Below are 22,751 nucleotides of genomic sequence, written 5' to 3' on the forward strand. Positions count from 1 at the left end.
CTTCCCTTAACACGTTCTGTCTTCATCTTGTCCAATGGCTTCCGACATCTCATACTTGTACATGCCGTGGTACTGACTGTCAAGTGGGCCACTTGTTAGTTTGTTTACATATTTTCACATGGCCATATCTTCGTTCCTATGTGCAGTAGATGCATGAGACCAACGACGTTGTGTTTCTCTGCGTGTGCTCTTTTATATTATGCATGTTATTGTATATCGTTCCATTTAAAAAAATATGACTTTGCTCCAGATGCCCCATTTGTCGATATTTTTCGACCCACCCCATACCTCCGATTTACGAGCCCCATTTGATATTATTGTTTCCCGCAAACCTCACATCGCTACTGTTTCTGGTTTCTTCGCTATTTCAGGTGGTACTTTTAGGTGCCTCACGCGGTATATACAAATAATATATATATATTGATACATGAGGTATGATGCAATGACAGAACAATATATCCGTTGTTAGTGTTATTAACAAACGCAATTTGAAAATGTCGATATTACCTTACCACATTATAGGATAGATCTTGTAAATGCCCTATTTACTCTTCAACCAACGCTTGTTGCTGATATATTTTACATTTACATGTAGTAATCCTCAAAGAGTGGTCTTTTTTCGTGCTTCCCTGCAAATTTGGTCCATCCAGCGTCCATAGGGACGACGCTAGAAGCTGTTTTCTTATACTTTTTTTCCCCGTAAGGTGCCTTATACTGTACTTCATCTACACTATAGTCTTGAGCCTATTTTCAACGCAACTTGACATGGTTGTAGGAATGTACAATTTCTACATACTACATGCTTCGTTCGGTCACAGGGGCGTGTTCCACACAAACAACTTTCGTCGCTTTAGGTAGCACCAACGCACCCCTGGTTTTCCCGATTTCTGTGTTGAGAGCTGTTGGTGTTCTGTGTGTAGGGTTCAACGTAGGAAACTTCCCGAGCGGAGTTGTAGCTTCCTATTAGAGAGCTGTCCCTTTCAACTTTGGCCCCGCCCATTTAGGATGTCTAAACATTAATTTATGGAGAGAAGACGACCTGATTGGTCCTCAGAATGTCATATCATAGCAGGAGGACGAAACAGCCAATCAAACGAGGATATCCTTGAAATATTCTCGCGCTTTAATATTAGTGTACAGTGGCAGTGGAAGTAACCTTTCCATCCCCCACGCAGAAATCTAAATAAGGGAGATTATATATAAATCGAGTTCCGTAACTTTTTTGCGTAGTTTCCAGCAAATTGATGTTTGAACGCTAAGAAGTTAACGATCAGAGCTATGTTGCTAAAATAAGATTTGTTTTGTGTAGGGAAGAGTATTATGCCTTCTGCCACGTTTAGATATTACGAATAGAACTTCAGCTCCAATGGAAATTTGCTGGTTGTTTTGCATTCACTTGATACGTCAATGTCTTATTTCTTCTGGACATGTGTACTACAATGATAACCTGTTGACCCGCCACAGCAGAGAGATTAATTTGCTACACAGTGGCACATGGTGTAATATGCTCATGTTTCTTTGTGTCCTATTTAATGTCAGGTTGTACTGGAGAACATCTTGCTTCTTTCCGAGTACACTACGTGCTTCTTTCCTGTGGTAGAAAATATAGCCAATTTATTCAATCATGATCAGATACACAAAATTAGAAATGATGTCAATTATTTTGAGAAAAATGTTAAACGTCGCGAACTTCTATTTGTTCCAAGTCACACGTTTATTTTCTCGTTACAAAAATCACAGAGAGAAGTGGAACTCAAACGTCCTTACCTGGTTCAAGTGCACCATTCTTCCCCACCACCAGCAGCTTTCTTTGAGTTCGAGTTTTTGTTCAAACTCCACTTTATGCACAGATAAGCTACTCGGGACTGAACTAACAGCTTATAGTGTGATTCGAACCACTATGTATTTGGTACGGTCAATAAATAACCGGATTAATGCCGTGAAAAAGCGAAATAAAGTGACAGAGCGATGAAACGTACGGGATATGTAGGCCAGGCTGGGGTACGCCACATGTCTGCGAGAAGAGTTCCAGACGCGTCGCTAGGTGGCAGCACTGGCAGGGAAGGTTGTGTATGTGCAATGTGCCTCCAAGGCTCCAGTCAATCTGTTGTATTTTTTTCTACATTATGTTTCCTATGAAATGGACTCATCCGTAAATGCACATTTAGGGCGCCCACTACGCGTCACATTAGACGCTGCTGTGTGTCCCAATCATACACTTGTGTTCGGGACATGCACTCACCACTATACACAGCAGTCATACGCTCGTAAATGTTCCCTGGTATGTTGCTCTCTGCCGTCAAAAACTGGATCACGGATCGCTGAGCCTCCTTTGTGGCACCTGACACTGTGAACGCCATGATTCACCTCACTGAATAATTGACTGGTGCCTTGGAGGCACATTGCACATGCACATCCCTGCCAGTGCTGCCACCTAGCGACGCCGTCTGGAACTCGTCTCGCAGACATGTGGCGTACCCCAGCCTGGCCTACATATCCCGTAAGTTTCATCGCTCTGTCACTTTATTTCGCTTTTTCACGGCATGAATCCGGTTATTTATTGACCGCACCAAATACCCCCCAAGTTTTATCACCATCAGGTCATTCAAGTTGAATGGGGCTTCATCGTCACTTTCAGATTGCTCTCCGATATATTCTGTTTCTTCTCCAGTTTTCTAGGTATTTGTTTCTTGACGCTGGTTTGTGTCTTAATCCCTATACTCTATCCCGGAAATATCTGGAGCAAGGCGGCGCATAACGATAGAGAAGGGGAGAAAACGACTATGCGGAGCGAAGCAGTACACGCTGTCCCAAATAGCTGGTAGAGCTGCAGTTGCTTTTTCCCCTCCTAGCAATCCCGTTCCCTCTCACGTGTTCATTGGTCGAGCCTTCTCTAGCCACTACTTGGACAGAAGGCTTGTTTTCTTTCGCTCGCCCCAGATATTCTCTCGACAGAGCATAGCTTTGCTTCCAAGTAGGAGAAGAGTAATTTTCTTGCACCCGTCACAGAGTTTTTGGTTTTCTTCGTATCCCAATGGGTTGCTTTAGTTTTCTTCTTTTCAAGCACTGTTCTAGCCTGCTTTTTCCTGGTGTGTCCGTAACTATAATCACCTTTCGTTCTCTTTTTCCTCCTTCATAGGCGTGGCTTCCTTGACGAAACCTTTGGATACAACAAGGAAGCTATTCGAGAGTAACACAATTCTTCACTAGTTTATTGTAACATAGCAACTGTTGTTACCTGCTTCATTAGAAGTTCTAGGATTTCTGGCATGCAAGCATCGATGCATTTTAACCAATGGTTCTCTGATTGATATTGTCTGTGTTTCTTTATTATCAGGCTTGTTAATTGAACATTTTCTACGCTGCTTTTAACTATGCTCATTCAAACAATTAGTTTCGGGAAAGCACTTCTCCTTCTGGTCTTCAGGTGAAGAGTACCTATACTCTGTCCCAGCTAACTGTAGAGCAAGCAAACGAAATCAAGTCTCTGCGTAAGTAGTGACGGGAGACGGCTCCACCAATGAACACGTGAGAGGGAACGGAATTGTGTGGAGTGGGGGAAAGCAGCTTCCCAGCAGCGTGTACTCCTTCGCTCTGGCCACTCAATTTCCCTCGCTTCTCTGACGCTATGCGCAGCCTTGCTCCACAGTTAGCTGGGACAAGGTATAGGTATAGAATTCGGGGATAGCTCGATCACCGTCAAGTAGTTGGATGGGCGCGCCGGGTTTGTAGTAAAATCACAGGCCTGTTGTAGCTTAGATCCCCACCACTGGGAAATTAAATGTTTTCACCCTCCGCTGTGCTGTGTTTGTAACGTTATCGTAAGTATTCGGCACATCCTTGTTGATTTTGCCGCTTTTAATGTCCTGAGACAATCTACTGTTCCTGATACCTTGTTATCCATATTGGGAGACGATGGCAATATTTTAACAATTGTTTTTTAGCTTTTTTAAGAAGCCATGACCTTTTACGCTGTCCCTGAGGGCATTTTAATGCCTCCTTATCTGTTGTGTATTTCCTTTTCTTTAATTCCTCTTTACAACTTGCAACTTTTACACCCGTTTTCAAACTTTCAGGTAGGGTAGGAATTTAAATAAGGGGATTTTCCTCTCATATTCTGAAGGGCGCAAAATTGCCAATTTGCCGAATCACCAAAACATTTTAATTCATTTATTCTTTATAAGTATGTATGAATATATTTAGAGTGCCTCCCCGATGGCGCAGTGGTAGCGTCTTCGTCTTACAAACAAGGGGTCCCGGGTTCAATACCCGGTGGAGGCACATAATGGTTTGAATCCCACTTTAAACTGTAGGCCCAGTTCCGATTAGACATACTGTGCATAAAGTGGACTTGAAACACCGACTCAATATATATTTAGACATACATTGCATCGTTGTGGTTAGTACAACGCGCTACGACGCCAGTTATAAGCGTATAGACCTACATTGTACAGTCACGGACACTTCTGGGTTGTAACAAATCCCTTGAGTTTCAATGGAATCATTACAATCCAGAAGTGACTGTACTGTGTACATTTAGATTTACCTTTGGCGGTGTAAGATTTTCTTTTGTTTTTAATTTCTTCCACATTTTTGTTTCCTTTTGTTCAATGTTCTGTTACGATTTAATACAAATATCCCCTACGATAAAGACACACATGTAGACATATACATTTAGAACAATTTAAAATGTTAGTGCCCTTATTATTAATGCCCAGCCACAATCTCCTGACGCTATGCTACAGAGTTCTTAGAACTTTAAATGGCTGCCAGAAATGCAAGTAAAAAACATGGACCGGTTAGCCGAACACCACTGAAATCTCTAATAAGATGAAGCCACTACTTCCACGGACAATTAATAATTAGCTAGCATTTCTGCGAATTATTTAAGAGTCTACAAGCCTGCAATTAATAACAGACGATTAGCAAGAGTCTACATGTCGACCCTTTGGTTTAGATATGATTTGTGCGTAGGTAGCTTAAAAAATTAAACCAGGTTTGAAGGAGCCATATCTCTCGGTTAAAATTAAACGTTGGAGGTGGGAACGGGACAGTGGCTCAAACGGACATGTTTCACCCCTCCCTTGTGGACATGAACCGTGCGACCGAGCCACATCGTGAGATGAGTTTCCATACAATGAGTCCATAAATATAGAGCGGATTGGGCTATTTAGGTTTCATAGCACGTATAATCCATTAATTAATTTTTGACTGAGGACAACGCTTATCATTCAAATTGACTCGATTTTTAACTCTTGTTAAGTTATGTGACTCGAGATTCACTCCAATTTAATTTTGTATAGGAAGATTTATTTGCTCCTCCTCTTTTTGTTCTTGTGTACGAGGAGATTTAATTAAGCAACGAGTTCATCAGAGTCGGACAGAGTATGTACTTAAGAAAGCAACATAACTGTAATATACGTGACATTATTTCTCTATTATCGAAAGGGCAACAAATAATGATATTGATTTCATAAAACACTCAAAATGTTGTCCAAGGCAGAAATGAACACACAATGAACATGACGTTTAAATCTTGTAGCAAGGTTTTCCTCATACTATGAACCATATAACTAACCTTGCTATAAGCTTGGAACGTCACGTTTATTGTATGTTCATTTCTGCCTTAGACATCATCTTGAGGGTTTTATTTAACATTGGAACAAGGCTTAATAGTGTTATTATTGATTTGTTATCGAAGGATAGCATATTGTTCTACTTTCGAAAATATGTAATGGCGAATTTTCACTCTCAATGTAAAAGGTAATATGTCACCAGTAGCATCATCAAGCCAGGGGCTCCAGCTTGGGCATGGATGTTTCTTGTGAGTGTTCCTTCATCAGTTTCATCACTCATCCTCATCTTAGCGATTAGCGAAAAGCGGCAGAAAGGCGAAGGGAAATAAATCAATCACCATCATGATTTTCTACCGTTCCAACTCACTGGAAGGCTCGACAGGTGCATTATTCCCGCCGAGGCGTCTTATCGGTTCATTACCGCCGTAACGTAAGTCAGAGTTTCTTGACTGGTTTCCTGCAAACCAGTGTGTCAATACCGCCACGTGCACGTGTGTTTCATGAAGTTACACCTGTGTTTTATCTCCTGAATGAGACTGAAATGTTAAACTTAATCCAGAGTGTCAAACTCGCCGCATGCAGAAATACAAAATAAAATAGATTTGCTTAACAAACTACTTTTTTTCTACTTCTTTCAAATGAAATTACACAGGATTACTTGTATCAATTTTATTTATTCAGCAACTCAAAATTCAATACATTTATTTATTTATTGAAATTTCCAATACAGCAGAAGCCATTTTAAACCAGAAAGAAACAACAGTAACACAATAGACTAAGATTAAAAACTCCCACACAAAAAAGGATAACATAAAATAAACAAGTCAAAACAGTACCAAGGTAAACATCAGTTTCACAAAAGCATTACTCATGTACAATTTTATTTCTATGTTGGCGATAAAAGATGAATATGAAGTGAATATATGTATTTGGTTTGGGATGATATTGAACTGATTCGGTAGCCAATGGAATAGTGATCGTTGTATGAGTGAGAGCCTGGGAGTTGCAGTGTGGAAAGTTTCCTTGCTCCGTGTTTTATGTCTAGGCACTCTGAGTGAGAGTTCGTGGAGTGGGATGCTGCATCTTAAGTTTCCATTTAAGATCTTATATAGCAATTTCATATCTGCAATGTATCTACGAGTTTCTGGAGTATTAATGTGCAGACTTACAAGCAGATCTCTCTTAGGCAGGTGTCTCACGGCAGGGCACTCTATAATACTGTCGATCTTGGAAGTTTGAGAATGGGCAGCCATTTTCCAGATTGGTAAACAGTATTTTAGAATGGGGGACACAAATGTTTTGAAATGTTTTATTTATTCATTTACATTGGTTCATTTATCATTCATACACTATATAAAATGGGAAAAAATGCAGCGTTATTAAAGTCTTTCACACATACAATAACTTAACATACTTGCAACAATATAGATGCGTCCGTCGATTACACTATTAATCATTTATACGCTATATAAAATCTTTAAAAAATTAAAAATACATCATTATGAAATTTTGTTCGTTATCCAACCACTGTTCAACGAAGTAGTCATTAAACAGTTGTACTTTTTGATGGAGTGCAAAATTGTCCATGATGACAGGAATCCCTCTTCTACTTTTGAATCTAGGATCAGAGACAGTGCAGCACAACTTTTGATGTGCATTCTAAAATTTTCATCTTGTTTATACCCGTATCAACGAGTCGGGTGTAGGACAGTTTGCTACCGGACGTTTTGCCAGCAAATTCGAAAAAGCGGACATTTTGGCACCGCTAGTTTCATGATGGAGGACAGTTTGCCACCGGCCAATCACACTTCATCACGTTACACCTTTCACCTCTGACCTTTCCCCCCTTTCACTTCCGACAGTATAAATAGCTGGCCCCTTGTTCTGTAGATACAGTTCAACTGAAACAATGGAAGTCATTAAAACATCTCCTCTAACCTAACCTAAGCACAATAATTTTAATTATAATAATAATAATTAAGGAAGCTGCATTACGCTTTCATTTTTCATGAAATAAAATTCAAATTTGGGTTGTGCTTCATGAATACATTGCACATTCATTGTGGGATAATATTGGTTAGTTACAATTTTACTTCGGCTTTGGTGGCAAAACGTCTGCTTTCTTGGTGTCAAAATGTCCGCTTTTACGATTTTGGTGGCAAAACGTCCCGTGGCAAACTATCCGAACCCCCAACGTGTCATAGTCGTTGAACGTTTCTCCAAATTGCTTGTTTAAAGTGAAGGTTTCATCCAGAAATGTGTGACATTGGGAACCAGCTCTGTGCCACCTTAATTACTGCACTTTCAAAGTCTAGCTTGATCGCTTTCGCGTTCATCTCCGGACAGTATAATATTTTTAATGAATGAAAAGAATCTTTGATAAGTTATTTCTGTTTTATACGTAAGTAAAGCATAAACTACTGGCGCTATTTTAGTTTCTGTATTCGTACTACTGATCTCGATATGAAGGGTATACGACTGATAAAACTACAGACAAAAAATGTGCCATCTAAAACTACAGTTTCTGAAGCTGCCGAAACATCTTTGTAAAACAACTGTTTTCCATAAATAAGGGACGGCTTCCCATGCGTTGCTTCTATAATTTCCATGTTCACAGCCATCTCATCGTATCTCGTCAACATTCAACTCTACTTTCACCTGTCTCTTTTCAGGATCGGCACTATTAATTTCCCAAAGTAGGATACCATGTATATACACTTTCATCTTGCTTCACCAATCATATTTATTTTCAATCGAAAATATCTAAACACAGGTACAACTTCATTAACACACGTGCACGCGACGGTATTGCCACTCTGGATTGCGGGAAAACAAGTCGAGAAACTCTGACCTACGTTACGGCGGGAATAACACGGACTCTGGTGGACATTAAGAGAAATCCAGAAGGAATTTAGGAAGAGCTGCCTGGTGTTCTAACCCTAATGCAAGTTTATTTCTATGAAGGTTCGGTACGAGGGGCGGCCTTTTACTCTTAACGAAGTATCATGAGGATAATTTTGGAACTATACTGCGTCCCAGGAATCTGTGGAGCAAGGCTGCAGCGGAGCACGTTTTTTCGGTCTCTTGTTCAACAGAGCATTCTTTTTTTTTTAAAAAAAAAAAAATGTTGGGAACTCCGGACTACGGCGATGGAAGTCAATGCACTGACCTCGCCTCGCTCGCTTAACATATCTTGAATCCTTATAGACCTTGTTGAGATTTTGAGCAGTGGCGTAGCAAGAGGTGGGAGACCGCCCGGGGCCTCGCCCCTGAAGGGGCCTCGCATCCCATGGAATTGATACGAAAAAATGTAATTATAGAAGAGAAAAATGATGGAAAAGGCTACTTTTTGTTAGCAATAAAATTAAAACATTGATCTTATCTGGTTAAAATTCTAGTTAAACGTTGTTATTTGAATGAATACGTCAAATCAAGGGCTTAACATACAGGTGGGAATTCAAGCCAAAGGGGCCTGAAAAAAGTAAAAATTATTGTCGTATTTCTCATGGAAACATTTACGCAAAAAATCACTTGCATGGAAATGTTTACCCATTTAATCTTTTCTTGAATAAGGAGCACTTTGTCTTGACCTTGCGCTCCCAATTTTAATATGTTAACAATAAAGCACTTCCAACTGCCACGAAGCAAGTGTGAGGCAATTAAATGCTTGCGTTGTTTTCAATTCAAGGAGGGCATGGATAATATTAGCAGTTCATCCTTCCTTCTTACAGCTTCCGATTTGAGCTCCCGGAAAACAGAGAAAGACATTTTTAGGGTGAATGAAATTATTAAATATCATTTTCGTCAGCACTTTATTATTTAAATATAATTTGCTGACGTATCCCTGCCGATTTTGTATCGATTTACTTGGAGATTTCAAATTGAAAGAACGGATTGGGGCCTCGCGATATGTTGCTACTCATTGATTTTGGGAGTTCCACATCATCTTTCAGTGTCCATTTGTGAATCATTATCTACATGGAGAAGTACGAGAGACAGCCGAAACGAATGGCCAGATGGCAACCGCGAGACTGACTGAAAATGGCGGCAAGAACTTAATTGCTCTTGGAGAAGGAGCGCGTCTATTTAATTATTAGCAAGAAAGAAACCTTAAATTGCTATTTCCATTTCCAGCCTTTGTCCCTGAGCGACTGAGGCCCATAAGTAATTAAGGATGATTTATGACTAGGGCCAGCAGTCTTTCTTAACGCAGCACTCTTGTTTATTTGAGGTTAAGCTTTTCTATGGAGACTCAAAGGTAGAAAATGTACTGAGGTCAGCCTTTCATGTGGGGTGTAACGCTCTTAGTTGCTTTTATCCTATTTGGTATATATGTAACTCATCTATAATTAAAATGAATTGGTAGGAATCTTGTAGAGCCACGGTGGTCCAGTACGTTGACCTCCGTGGCTGAGTGGTTAGCACGCACGGGTTTGAATGCTCTGTAATACATCCATATATTTGTGTTTGTCCAATACCAAATCACTCATCGTTGCAGATATCGGGTTCAGAACATGTGTTACCCTCACTTGGACCTCCACTGCTCCAATACGACGCAGTATATTACATAGATTTTTATTAAAAGCATATATCTAAGAATCTCAGTTTTTCGGCGTTATTTTCCCCCAAAATTCGCGTTTTTATATTAGCACACTTTTCTGCCAAATATACCTAAAATTATACCTTAATTTTGTTTAAAAACTAGTATTTTAAATTGTAGATCACATGGCCTACGCCTGTTCGTGTCAGTTTCAAACCTTGGAAACGATTTTTGAGTCAGTTATTTCACCGCACGACAAATACCGATGTTACGACTCACGTCTGACGGTAGGTGCGCACTCGATCCCCGCCAAAATCTCGCCACATTTCTCGGCAATAATAAACGTTCCCATAGAAGGTGAAATATTGTGGGAAACGTCCATTTACATGTGATTCCATGCATAACACGCACCACAGTTTTCATTTGGAAAAAGAAATTGGGAAACAGCCGCGTTATACATGCGAAAATATGGCACGTTTTATTCTTTAAGCCTAAAACACAAGAACGATGAATTTTCGCGGTATTTAGCTTTTTAAACACCAAATATGTTAAAATTTGTAAAAAAAAATGCCACAATTAGAATTTTATGCCAAATTCGCATTATTTCGAATGGATGGAAAATGTGTTCAGAACATGCCACTTACACTTACTCGTATCTTGCATAAGCACTTTTTTTTTTTTTTTTTTTTTTGCAGCCATTAACATTTTTCGGTGTTATTGCTTTTGCGAAAACTCAAGGTCCCTACTTATTGCTGATTTTGCCTTACTCTGTATTTCTTCTCGCCAAATATGTAGTTCTGAAAATGTAGGATCCCCCTCATTCCTCCCCGTGGGCGTATACCACCACAATGTTAGCCTCACTTCCACGTAGTACACTACTTTTTGCAGGCCAACGAGGCTCTGCCGTCTGGACTTAACCCTCTGTAGGGCTGTGCCCTGTATTTTGTCCTTATTCGTGCTGAGTTCCCTTTTACAGCCTCAGCTTTTAACCTAGACCAATATTTATTTTAGTTATGTTAAGGACTGGGCCCCGTGTTATTTGACGGGTGCAAAATAGCATAAATGCATCACAATTTTCAGTTCAAACAATCATTCCTCCCCGACGGCTACAGCCGGATTGCACACACTTTTCCGGTTTTATCAGTGATATCTGATAAGCCGTTGACAAGCTGTCACGATGTACAGCATTGCGCACAAAAAAATGAGGCGATGTTGTCAGATGTAAAATGTTCTCAAGCCGTTCTCACTTCTGTTGTGTTTGTTTGTGTGTGTGTGTGTGGACTTAACACGTGTTTTTGCTGGAAGGGTAGCATTAGATAGGCATAAAGGATGAACCTGATTGGTGGACTAGAATGTAATGGTCGGTGTAGCTCCGTATTTATACCGAAGGTCACGAGCTTCGATTCACAGAAGTGTTTATTGTGCAGTCATTAACCTAACCTAACCTAACCTAACTTTTGAGTTTGAGTAAATTGGGATAAAAATTGTATCTTGAAGACATCAATAGTTCCTGTATTATGTAAATTGGTATGAAAATTGTACCTTGACTTGATACATTTACTGGTCAAATTATATTTTCTATTTAGTCCTTAAGAGATTTACTATTTTATTTCTAATTTCTCTCTCTCTCTCTTCTTGTATAAAGAAAAAAAACAGTTTTGCGCACAGACTTAAAAGCTATCAAAGTGGCAACGTTCGATCAAAATCTGTGCGCAAAACAGGTCAGTGAGATTTGTGCGCAATTCTGGATCTAAAGTGTGCGCAATTCGGTTTCGGCGCTCCCCGACGTCCGACACGAGACTAAAATGTAAACCATGTCCAGGTAAAAAGAGACGCCTGGTGGCCCTATTAGGAACCTTTTCCAGGAGCAGTAGTATTCCTGGAATTCAGTGAGCAATGCTTCCAAGATCCACGTGCCATGCTTTAAAAATAAGTTAATCCAATTTCAATGTGCTTGAGAGATGACAAGGAGGTGAGTTACTACAGCTGCTTTGACGCAACCAGCCTTGCCCAGCAACCTAGTCATCAGGTCCCTACACGACAATCCAATTACGGTGGTAGCTGATGACACGACGACCTCATCAGCGCAATTCGTCATTCGAAATCGCCATCGGGCGTGTATGTTTCGTAGGTTTTTCCTCGCTTTAAACTTTACCGCGCACTTGTTTCCTACCTGTATTCACGTGCTGTGTTGTTAGCTTATTATGCGAAGTACAATACGCTTTTTTTAAAAACTTTCAGCGTGGGATCTGAACTCCAAACGGTGCTTTATGCATAATCTCGATTAGTTTATGCGCCGTTTAAAATGGTCGCAGTAACTACGCACTGTATAAATAGTTGACTGGAGACTGTGGCGCCCCAGTCGAATCTGCTCGTGCTCACATTGTAAAACAGCATTGCAGCATCTGCGCATGCATTAATCTGTTTCACGCACGAACATTCTCGAATGAATCTGCATCCCCTTGCTGCAACCGTTCTAAATATCAAAATTAATTATTTTGTAAACTTTCTTTGCATTTGAAAAATATTTTTAAAAGGTGTGTAATTTCCAACTCTAATTATTTTATGTAGATATTGTAAAAGCCTAAATATATATCGGCCAAGTTACCTTGGTATTTTGTCAACAACTTTTCTGTATAAAAAGGGACTAAATTGTGTACTTTTCGGCCTTCTTTATCCCGTTACCGTCAGGCTAGTATCACAGGTTAACCCTTTAGGGAGGACTGCCCTTACTTTCGGGCGGATTCGGCATTAGCCTTGGGCAAGTTCCTCACAAACCTACGCCTTCGAGCTACTTTTCCCGCGATACCAAAAAAATCGTTGATTAATCTTGGAAAGGTTGCCCGTTACAGATTTGAAAGCATCAGTAAACTCGATTCAGGAATGCCATCGATTTTTATTGTTGTACACTAGCTGATTACCCAGCGTTGTCCGGGTATTTATTTATCCCAATCTTCTATTAGACTGGAAAATAATGAATTCTAACTATAGTGTAAAATTATATTTACAGGTATTTAACTCACCCCTCCGCAAAAGATATTACCCTCGTGGCAAGCTTGATGAAATTCCATCGTGAATGCCACCAATTAGTTTAGCGACTCCGAAAACTATGGATTCGACACTAATGTAGGTCATTTTTGACATGTTATTCCCCCCGCTCCCCCCCCCATGCCGATAGGTTATGAACTTGGAGTTGAACGGCATTGGGAGTGCCAGTATTCATCTTAGCGACCCCGAAAACTATGGATTGCACATATCGGTCGTTTTCGATTATTTTTACAGTTGTGCCAGGGGTGTTTTATCTCTAAAGTATTTATTTCCGGAACAAACATACATATATACACACATACATCCATTTATATAATATAGATATATAATATAGATGTGCAAACGGACAATAAATAATACTTTATAGGACGCAATTTCCATAACCTTTCATTTCAAACTAAAGAAATACAAATCCGACACCAGTTACCTTTTACCCTGTTAGCCTGTTACCCTGTTAGCCTAACTGAGAAGTCCGATTTGTGGTAACCCAGCTGTGACCAGACACAGGTTCTAGAGGACTAGTGGAGGTGCGTGTCAAGACTCAATTTCCACTGCTACGTTGTAAAAACGGCCATCAAACTATCGTTAAAAAATGATCGTGTCCGTTTTTAAAGTAGTAATTTGTCATAACATAGTTGCCCTAATTAATGTAATTTGAATGATTCAGTTTTAAACCATATACGAGTATTTATGGTTTAAGCAACTGTAATTTATAATTGTTATTTATCTTTATACATGATAAAATATTCAAATTGAAATGAAAAACGGTTGTGTACCGTTTTTATAAATTAACAAGCAGGCTATTGAATTTTTAACGGTAAAATATTGTGAATTTGAAGGTAACTTCTAACAGTGTATCCAACTACCGTAAAAAAAGAAAAGAAAAATGTATTTAACACATTAACGGCTATTGTATAATTAACTGTAACTAATGTAATTGCAATGATTCAGCTTTCAGAAATATATTAAGGGTGTACACAACTGCACTTTATAATGATTGTCTACTTTCATGCAAGATAAAATATTCAAAGTCAGTTTTGAGAGTTTTCTTACCTGTGACTCAATGGTGTTGCATTGCAAAAATTTTCCAGTGGAGGAGAAATTCAAGAAACTACTCTTGAAGCATGAGCATATTATATAAATGATATACAGAGTTCTCTCCCACTAAGTTCCAAAAATTAACAATAAGGAAGGGGGGTGCCCTATCCCCCCTTAAAATACCATCCTGCATATGGCATATATGAGTGTGTATGTCTTTAATATTCCAATCGGTTACCGACGCATGTTTACTTCTCATTCTCGCTACAGCAGAGAGAGATCAGGACATTAACAAAAATAAATGTTCTGTCCCGCTTTTGTAAATTAACAAGCAGATTGTTAAAAAGTTTTAAATGTAGAATATTGTAATTTTAAGGTAACTTTTAACATTGTACAGTCACGAACACTTCAAGGTTGTAATATTCTCACGGAAATTTAGTGGGGTCCTTAAAACCTACAGTCTGTACCATAGACATGTGGAGTTCTACTATTTGTCCATTCCTGTCATTCGTAACTCTGTATACTGCATGTACGAGTATTTATTGGAAATTGTGGAATGAAAGTTATAGAAGTGTCAGAGTAGAGCATAACCTTTAACGGCGAAGGATAGAACACCTTTCTACACTTCATTCTCAAGGCTAAACGTACACAAAAACTGTTAAATAGTAAGAGTCCTATTCCTAGTGCATGATTTGGGCATATTTTTCTACTCATATAATGTTATTAAGCGCAAAATTCTGTAAAACTTTCTATATTATTGAATTTAACTGTATTTATAGCATGTTGTTATACTATTATAAATTTGAACATTACTTTGTGTATATTATTAACATTGACATTATTATTAACATTTGTTTGTATTATTAAAATTATCTTTGTGTACATTATGTTCAACATAAATTGAACTTCGGTCCTGTGATGGACAAATAAATGAAATGAAGTACTACCAAGCAAATTGTCTGTCTTTGTTCTTTTTGTTTTACAAAATTTCAAGAATTGAAATAAAATGCAGACAAGCTGCTTGCACCTCTGTATCAGCGTACGTAAAAGCCAATTCCTTAGAAAGGCGTATAGGATGCTAAAGAAAAATTAATCAAAAGTATGTCACGGTATCTAGTGACATGTAAAACGCAGTTCGATAAAAATTATTTTTTGTTTATTGATTCATTTTATGCACCAACTTGAAAGTGTGAGGTTGTTTATTTTGTGAATAAACTTGTATCCGAGCCAGACGTCGGGAGTTGAGAGATGGGGTTTTTCTTGAGTGACAGCGGAACTGTCTTTTCGGCTTAGGACATGACATATTTGCACCGACACGGAGATACGAAAGGAATATTTTCGTCGAGACCGGGCTTCAAGTCAGCGGGCGGTCAAACCCATTCTTCACGGATGACCAGAAAAATCAGCAGGAGTCCGAAGCCTGCAAGGATCGACGACGCGCACTTGACCGCGTTTCAAGACAATGGACACAGGTCATTCGCGTCTCCTCCAAAAGCGAAGCCAAGCTACCTGAGCGTGGGTTTCAACGGACAAATTTGATTCTCTTATAAATATACGGTGCTACCATCCCAGACAGAGTTTTTACCCGGATTTCATAGAGAGAGCAGCTCCGCGCTACACTCTCGCGTGATCATTGTTTTGTGTCCGTGGACTTTGTTTCCTTACGTACCGTGAACGAATCGCAGAGATAGAGTTACTAGTGTGCGCCTTATTTTGGTGAAGATTACGCGGTGATTTGTTTTTGCCAAGCGTGGACTACATAAGGATGGAGGGCTAAAAAAAGATAGAGAAGGGGGCCGTCGCTCCCCCTGACGCCTGCAACGACGCCGAAGCCAGTCAGCCAACGCCAAAGACGACACCAAAGCCAAACACTGCCCAAAGCCCGAAGGACGTTTTCAGAACGACGCCGATCGAAGCCCGCCACCAGAGAGAGAGATTGAAGGACGACTCCAGAACGACGCTGATCGAAGCCAGAGGGAGAGATTGAAGGACGACTCCAGAACGACGCTTCCAGGACGACGCCGAATTGATGCCCGACACTGGAGAGATTCCTGACCGGCGCGTGACCACGTACATCCGACGCTAGTGACGAGATGAACGCCCGAAGTACTAAGGAGGTGCAAGTACACCAGATCGTCGCAATTATTCTTCGTCGCGATCGACCTCGGAGGACAATTTCGCCACAAAGGAACCGTGTGCAAGTCCCGCGTCCAGGAGAGATGAATGACCACGCCATGTAGCAGAGTCTGGTACAGTATACTTCAGAGGGTCTCATGTACATGTAAACGTGCGTCGTTAGTATCAACACCGTACAGTTAACGCCGAAGTCTCACTTATTCGCAAAGTTACTCAGGAAAAACCTAGACCTAACCCCGCGTCTGATAATTTTTGGTATTGTTATAAAAAAGAGTTATTTCATGTTCAGATGTGCTAATTTAATTGTCTGCATTCAGCGTTAGAAGCTCCATTTCATTTCTTTAATATTTAGTGTAAATTGTCAAAGTGTGCTCCATTTTTTGTGTAACCGACCGCCCCGTCGCGCCATTTAATTTGTCGATAGTTGACTGATGAGTCCTTTTAATTGTGGAAAGCGTAGTTGTTTTTATTGCAAGGTCGTGTGCGTGAAATAGTATTATTTGTTGCATAGTGGTTTTTAAGGTAATTTTTGCTCGCGCCGACGATTGATTAGTGTATTCCGGCAGCTGGAGCCAATTAAGTTTTTGCATCACTATGTAATTGAGTAGTTGTTCTCATTGGACGAGAGAGGCTTGTGTGTAATACCCCCGTCCGAGCAACTTGTATATGTCGTGCTTACGACTCGATGCACACGTTCATTCGAACGAAAGATTTAACCACGCCGACCCAATTGTCTTAGTTAACCGCTTTCCGAGGGCTGGCACTTAAGTTAATTTAAAAGAGCACAGGAGCTGGCAGACAAATGCCCTAAATTCACATAAAAGTTTAAAGATAAAACTGAATGATATGTTAGTGAGATCCATGATTTGTATCCATACTTCACATGTAAAAATACCTCATGTGTGTGAAAGAGAGATAGCGTGAATGTTGTGAGAGTGAGGAGGTTTTGTAAACAGTTGTTGATTGCAATATTTTTTTGTTGTTACAATATATATTCACTTTTTACCGTTCGTCAGTGTTGTTATTTGACGTTTTTCAGGTACCGGATATTATGCTATTAGTGTTTTCTGATTGTTCGAATCTACATATCAAAGGTAAACTAAACAGTGTAATATTTCAAGGTATTTATCCCCGCCTCGCAATAGTATGACAATAAACGACCGTCTCAGTACCGAACTTGATAACTGGACCGTGAGTCACGACCGGTCTCCCGTACACATAACGACGTTTGGCCCCGTGCCGGGGTATGATTGACACGTCATATCGGAGATCGTGAGTGCACTCGTTACATTTGGCGCCCGAACAAGGGACGGCAACTTTTGTCATGTCTTTCCAGGAAAACCAGGTTGCGAGAGCGGTAGAAATTTCATTGTTGTATACGTCACGCATAAAATTCTTGTGTTAGGTTCCTGGTTATTTTTGTGTTTTTGCCTTGTATTTCGAGGGTTATTTTCATGTATTTGTCGTATGTTCACGTGTAAGGACACGTTATTGGGCGTAATTGGTAACAATAGGGCAGATATTTTTTTCGGCGAAAGCAGCAAGGGCAGCTGCATAGGGCATTTTTTATGTACTTTTTGTGTATTTTTTTGGTTTTTGGCGTAATTTATGGCATCAGGCTGAGTTGCGGGATAAGGGATTCCCGACGGACCTCCTTTTTCTTTTTATGTATCGATTTGTAATTCACATTTTGTGTGAGCTCGCGTAAGTTTGCGTAACTGTTCCAAAGTGCGACAGAAGATTGAGCAGATAACTAGGGAAAGGCCTTCATGAGGTTAAGAAATCGTCGTATAGACTGTTTGAACAAGAGTGACGTCATGATGGTTTGCGAGGCTTGTGGAAAGGAATTTGCTAATTTCGAAATCAACAGCGAGGGAGCCAGACCGGTTTGTCCCCAGTGCAAGGGCCCGTTGGAAATGAAAAGGGAGGTACCAAGTGCCCAAGGGGGTACATCGTCACGTGCGGACAGCGACCACAGCAAGGAACGAGATGACGTAGGAAGTGGCAGTGGTGCCAACCAATTCCAGCTTATCCTCCAGATGCTCCAAGGGATGCGTACCGACTCCGAGAGGTTGCAAGCCAACATGCAAGAAATGCAAACCGAGATGCAAGCCAACATGCAAGAAATGCAAACCGAGATGCAAGCCAACATGCAAGAAATGCAAACCGAGATGCAAGCCAACATCCAGGGGTTGGAGACTAGGATGCAGACCGACGTACGAGGGATGGAAGAACGCCTCCAAGGGACAGTTCGCGCCTCCGGAGAAGAAGTGACGCAACAGCTCCTTCAGACGATCCAAGAATCCGAGGCTCGAATCGAATCCAGGATCGCCAGGACCGACGTTCGCCTCAATGAACAGGAAGCCAAGGTGGCAACACTGGCGCAGAGCGTGCGTGAACAGGAAGGAGCTTTGCAACACATCGGCCAGCAGTGTGCACAGCTGGAGACGGCCTGCAATCGGAGCAACGATGCCCTCGAGCGACAAGTGCGGCGAGCAGCGAGCATAGCGGAAGGGAATTCCGACAAGATAAAGGAAATCGAGGATAAACTTCAACAATTGAACGTAGCTGACGTCCCGGGACCATCGCGAGAGCCGGCAGCTATGACGTCATCGCAGCCAGCTGCGATCCCCTCGTCTTCAAGGCGCGCGAGTGACGCAAGACCGACTACGCTTGTCAACGGGGGAAGCGAAGTGGAACCTGGACTACATCTTCCATCGCCGCGACCGTTCGAAGCCCAAACTTCAAGCCGGGAAGATATACGGTCTGAACCAGCACCAACGAGAAGAGCTCTGTTCCCGCCTGAATATAAAAAACATTTCAAGAAGTTCTCCGGGGCCGACAGGATATTGCCGTCTGCCTTCATCGAGGAATTTGAAGCAACAGCCCGGGAGTTAGGACTTGCGGATGGGGAGCGATTACTCGTGCTGAAAGGCCTAATGCAAGATCGGGCAAAGAACTGGCTGGATCGGAATGAAAGACACTTTCATTCTTACTCGGCGTTTAGGGAAGCGTTCCTGACACACTTTCAGCGCCCTATGCAAGTGGAAAGGATGCTCATCCAGCTGAGGAACGAGAGGTACGACAGGAACGGGGGACTTACTTTTGCACAATATTTCTGGCGTACGTTCAATGAGTTCCAGGCTCTCCAGCCACAGATGACCACGTCGGAGATAATTGCGGCCCTAATTTATCATTACCCGCAAGAGATAAGACGGCATCTCAACGGGGCGTGCGTTTTCGATGCAGAAGCCATGTCGCTCACGCTAGAGAACCTAAACCAGTGCGAAGAGGAACGCGAGAGGACGCGAAACGAAAGATGGACCAAAAGGAGGCGACCGGAGGATGAAGGAAACCGGGGAAACAAGCACCCACGCGTCCATTTCGTCCAGAGGAGGTACGATGGGCAGCAACGCGCTCCAGGAGCCGAAGTTCGCCAGTTTCGAGATGATCCGCCTTCGCCACGACAGAGACGCCAGTATCGGGGACAGAGACGTCGAGGTGGTCAGACTCGCGGTTCGCCGGGTCACCATGGCAACAGCGGCGACAGCAACTTTTACAACGGTCGAGTGAACAATGGTTATTATCAACGTCATCCCAACAGTAGACCGGAGAGCCCGCGTTCGGACAACGAGAACACTAGGCGCAGCCCGCCGAGGGTTCAAAGGAGCCCGACGCGAAACGCGAACGGGTCGAATCCCAGCAACACGTCTCCACAGCCGGGGCCGTCAGGTCGTCAGCGCCGAAGGGAGGAATGGGATGGCGAAACATGGTTAAGCGACATCGCGCCATTTTAGAAGTATAAAATAACATTGCGCCATACCCAGAGTGTATAAAATGTATATTTATTATGAAAATTGGAGGTATCATTTATATCATGTGTTTTGTGTTATCGAACTGGTTTACTTTTCTTGTACAGGGTGTTAAAAAATTTGTAGTCAAAATTTCATGCCCCTGAGTAGTGAAAAATTTTATTCGCCTACAGAATTTTTTGATCGGAAGGAGGGCGAGATGTCACGGTATCTAGTGACATGTAAAACGCAGTTCGATAAAAATTATTTTTTGTTTATTGATTCATTTTATGCACCAACTTGAAAGTGTGAGGTTGTTTATTTTGTGAATAAACTTGTATCCGAGCCAGACGTCGGGAGTTGAGAGATGGGGTTTTTCTTGAGTGACAGCGGAACTGTCTTTTCGGCTTAGGACATGACATATTTGCACCGACACGGAGATACGAAAGGAATATTTTCGTCGAGACCGGGCTTCAAGTCAGCGGGCGGTCAAACCCATTCTTCACGGATGACCAGAAAAATCAGCAGGAGTCCGAAGCCTGCAAGGATCGACGACGCGCACTTGACCGCGTTTCAAGACAATGGACACAGGTCATTCGCGTCTCCTCCAAAAGCGAAGCCAAGCTACCTGAGCGTGGGTTTCAACGGACAAATTTGATTCTCTTATAAATATACGGTGCTACCATCCCAGACAGAGTTTTTACCCGGATTTCATAGAGAGAGCAGCTCCGCGCTACACTCTCGCGTGATCATTGTTTTGTGTCCGTGGACTTTGTTTCCTTACGTACCGTGAACGAATCGCAGAGATAGAGTTACTAGTGTGCGCCTTATTTTGGTGAAGATTACGCGGTGATTTGTTTTTGCCAAGCGTGGACTACATAAGGATGGAGGGCTAAAAAAAGATAGAGAAGGGGGCCGTCGCTCCCCCTGACGCCTGCAACGACGCCGAAGCCAGTCAGCCAACGCCAAAGACGACACCAAAGCCAAACACTGCCCAAAGCCCGAAGGACGTTTTCAGAACGACGCCGATCGAAGCCCGCCACCAGAGAGAGAGATTGAAGGACGACTCCAGAACGACGCTGATCGAAGCCAGAGGGAGAGATTGAAGGACGACTCCAGAACGACGCTTCCAGGACGACGCCGAATTGATGCCCGACACTGGAGAGATTCCTGACCGGCGCGTGACCACGTACATCCGACGCTAGTGACGAGATGAACGCCCGAAGTACTAAGGAGGTGCAAGTACACCAGATCGTCGCAATTATTCTTCGTCGCGATCGACCTCGGAGGACAATTTCGCCACAAAGGAACCGTGTGCAAGTCCCGCGTCCAGGAGAGATGAATGACCACGCCATGTAGCAGAGTCTGGTACAGTATACTTCAGAGGGTCTCATGTACATGTAAACGTGCGTCGTTAGTATCAACACCGTACAGTTAACGCCGAAGTCTCACTTATTCGCAAAGTTACTCAGGAAAAACCTAGACCTAACCCCGCGTCTGATAATTTTTGGTATTGTTATAAAAAAGAGTTATTTCATGTTCAGATGTGCTAATTTAATTGTCTGCATTCAGCGTTAGAAGCTCCATTTCATTTCTTTAATATTTAGTGTAAATTGTCAAAGTGTGCTCCATTTTTTGTGTAACCGACCGCCCCGTCGCGCCATTTAATTTGTCGATAGTTGACTGATGAGTCCTTTTAATTGTGGAAAGCGTAGTTGTTTTTATTGCAAGGTCGTGTGCGTGAAATAGTATTATTTGTTGCATAGTGGTTTTTAAGGTAATTTTTGCTCGCGCCGACGATTGATTAGTGTATTCCGGCAGCTGGAGCCAATTAAGTTTTTGCATCACTATGTAATTGAGTAGTTGTTCTCATTGGACGAGAGAGGCTTGTGTGTAATACCCCCGTCCGAGCAACTTGTATATGTCGTGCTTACGACTCGATGCACACGTTCATTCGAACGAAAGATTTAACCACGCCGACCCAATTGTCTTAGTTAACCGCTTTCCGAGGGCTGGCACTTAAGTTAATTTAAAAGAGCACAGGAGCTGGCAGACAAATGCCCTAAATTCACATAAAAGTTTAAAGATAAAACTGAATGATATGTTAGTGAGATCCATGATTTGTATCCATACTTCACATGTAAAAATACCTCATGTGTGTGAAAGAGAGATAGCGTGAATGTTGTGAGAGTGAGGAGGTTTTGTAAACAGTTGTTGATTGCAATATTTTTTTGTTGTTACAATATATATTCACTTTTTACCGTTCGTCAGTGTTGTTATTTGACGTTTTTCAGGTACCGGATATTATGCTATTAGTGTTTTCTGATTGTTCGAATCTACATATCAAAGGTAAACTAAACAGTGTAATATTTCAAGGTATTTATCCCCGCCTCGCAATAGTATGACAATAAACGACCGTCTCAGTACCGAACTTGATAACTGGACCGTGAGTCACGACCGGTCTCCCGTACACATAACGACGTTTGGCCCCGTGCCGGGGTATGATTGACACGTCATATCGGGGATCGTGAGTGCACTCGTTACAAGTAGTCATGGACAATTTTCGAAAACGGATTCGCTGGCGAAAGCTCCAGCCGAGCCTTAATCTGAAGTTATAGTTCA

The 22,751-nt window shown here is 41.7% G+C and overlaps 1 non-coding gene across 1 annotated transcript; it reads left to right on the forward strand.

The window, feature by feature from the left end:
• The first annotated feature begins 4,206 nt into the window (after positions 1-4,206).
• TRNAV-UAC (transfer RNA valine (anticodon UAC)) lies at positions 4,207-4,281 on the forward strand. The gene has a single exon. It is a non-coding gene; the product is annotated as a tRNA-Val (tRNA).
• Positions 4,282-22,751: the final 18,470 nt, after the last annotated feature.

Source organism: Lepisma saccharinum, chromosome 20 (assembly GCF_977018435.1).
Source record: "Lepisma saccharinum chromosome 20, izLepSacc3.1, whole genome shotgun sequence".
Classification (NCBI taxonomy): Eukaryota; Metazoa; Arthropoda; class Insecta; order Zygentoma; family Lepismatidae; genus Lepisma; species Lepisma saccharinum.